Below are 2369 nucleotides of genomic sequence, written 5' to 3' on the forward strand. Positions count from 1 at the left end.
AACATACTGATCAAATTTAGGTTCTGAAATAACTGTCATGGTACACCATGTACTGTCTTAAGTATATATAGAGAAGCTAGCATGGAACTAGAAATTGGTATCGGTATATGCTAGAAGAAAACAATTTAACAGCGCTCCACAAATAAACCATGACAAGAAACAGAGTTTAACACTACATATCAAGTTTTGTTGTCATGCCATGGCCCTAAAAGTGTAGAGAATGGTCAGCAGAGCAAAGAGTTCGCATAAAAGCTTTACCAGATGCTGGTTGGATTCTCCGAAAAATTACTGCAGACTTGTAATGCTTCCCAAACACTGTCAAGTACACCCCAGATCGTGAGATCGAGACAGGAAAGGAAAAGGCAGAACAACTAAAGTCAATGATACTGATATTAGGTATCTTCGTTTATGCAGCTTTTGAGACAAAAGGAAGACTGTCACTGATCTCAAGCATGAGATAAACGACCATGTATCAACTGACAGAAAATTGTCCAGATCTACAGTGTCAAGAAGACTCGACGTGAATGGAATATTCTATCTCTTTGGATAGACAGCTGCAAAGAAATGTTTGCATCTTACTTCTTCAAAAACATTGGTCTCATAAGTACATAATTAAATCTTTTGCTTTTGTTTTACACTTCACTGTTGGTGGAACCTTGGAAGATGAACACTGCTTTCAATACTTTTTATATTATTGGGCTATGCCCACGTGGGTTCGAATCCCATCCTTGTTGAAATTATTTTGTAATTGTTTTACGTCAGTAAGAAAATGTGTGTTTATATATATATATATTCGAATATTATATGCATATATAATATTCTAATCCTCTCCTCTTTGAATTTTAATTTATATATTATTATGCAAGTAAACATGACACAATTGAAGATCCATTACAAATACAAGTAACATAGAATTCTGGCAGTCAATATTAGAAATTGACGAAAGATACAATTGACATTACAGTTTATTCTGGAGCTCATTCACTAGCAGACAAGTTAGCATTATAGGGATTTCTGATTTTTCCAGTAGTTTCGTGTACAACTAGCTTCAAGCAGCAATTAAATGCAAAGTTCATCTGTGAAATTGATATTGGTAGTAATTTTAGACAATGGATGTATACATCAAATCCTTCTTCAACCTACATAAAGTGTTTTCAAATCCTTCTTCAACCTACATAAAGTGTTTTCCAAGATGAGATGACAAATACTAAAGAACTGGCTGAAAAATTATCCGTTGTTCCAGAACTGCTAGAGACTCGTATCAGACGAAAGAATCACCATAAAAGTAAGCCGTTCACATTACATGAAAAAAATAAGGAAAGATTAAAAATTATTTGTTCTGCAGTGAGGATTGGCTCATCCTCATATATAAATATAATGTTTAGGAAATTCAGTTTAAGCTAATTTTCCATAGCTGTTTTTATAAATTATTAGCATAACATATCTTTTTCAATCAGTCTCCAGGTGTCACTTTTATTATATTTAAACACTTAAGTGTAGTTTTATATATACATATATTTATCCATTTCTAAAGTAAAATATCATTAACACCCAATCTATATCTCTATGTACTGTTGTAAGCATCTCATTTCAGGTATAGTGTAGCCAATATTAACAGTGTATGTGAAAAAAACATTTCATGGTAAACCGGATGACTTTCATGACGTCACTAAACTTCCTTTATACCTATCACTCATTCGTTTACACCACCATTTCCAGTTTGCCCCTGAAGAAGAAAGGTCTCCACTATTCGAAAGCACTAGGGTTATTGGGTTTTTATTCATTTCTGTCAAGACTGATTAAACCTACGTGTTTTCTAACATCATGAATTTTCAATTACAAAATAGAGAAGTCATTGTAGTTTTATTTTAATAAATAATTGTAATATTCGGTTGTTACGTTCTCTTACACCATAAAATCATGAAATTTACTCATGATGATTCTTACGTACATATTTTCTTGCTTGTGTCGTGAATGGTTCATGAATGTTATTGATATCAACAAAATATAATTACTCGACGAGGATGGGATTCGAACCCACGCGGGCATAGCCCAATGGATTAGCAATCCATCGCCTTAACCACTCGGCCACTTCGTCCGTGTTTACGTGATTCATGTTCTTAAGATGAGGAAATATGATAATACATCAAGTATTACAATTCATGTTACAAGAGCTTATAGCTCTAATTTTAAAACATTTCAATAATACCAGTCCAGACCAAAATTAACAATAACTAAATATAACAGAATGTCAGCTAACAGCTCACATAATGCCTAATCTTGAGAATGATTGCACTAGTGATCGAAACGTCATACCTCCAGTAAAGATGTTCTTCGTTACTGTAAAAGCTGTAACTTGTAATAAAATA

At 33.3% G+C, this 2369-nt stretch overlaps 1 non-coding gene across 1 annotated transcript; it reads right to left on the bottom strand.

Annotated features, from left to right (window-relative positions):
- Nucleotides 1-2016: 2016 nt before the first annotated feature.
- Nucleotides 2017-2098, bottom strand: Trnas-gcu. The gene has a single exon. It is a non-coding gene; the product is annotated as a tRNA-Ser (tRNA).
- Between the last annotated feature and the right edge of the window lie 271 nt (nt 2099-2369).

Source organism: Limulus polyphemus, unplaced genomic scaffold, assembly GCF_000517525.1.
Source record: "Limulus polyphemus unplaced genomic scaffold, Limulus_polyphemus-2.1.2 Scaffold13566, whole genome shotgun sequence".
Lineage (NCBI taxonomy): Eukaryota > Metazoa > Arthropoda > Merostomata > Xiphosura > Limulidae > Limulus > Limulus polyphemus.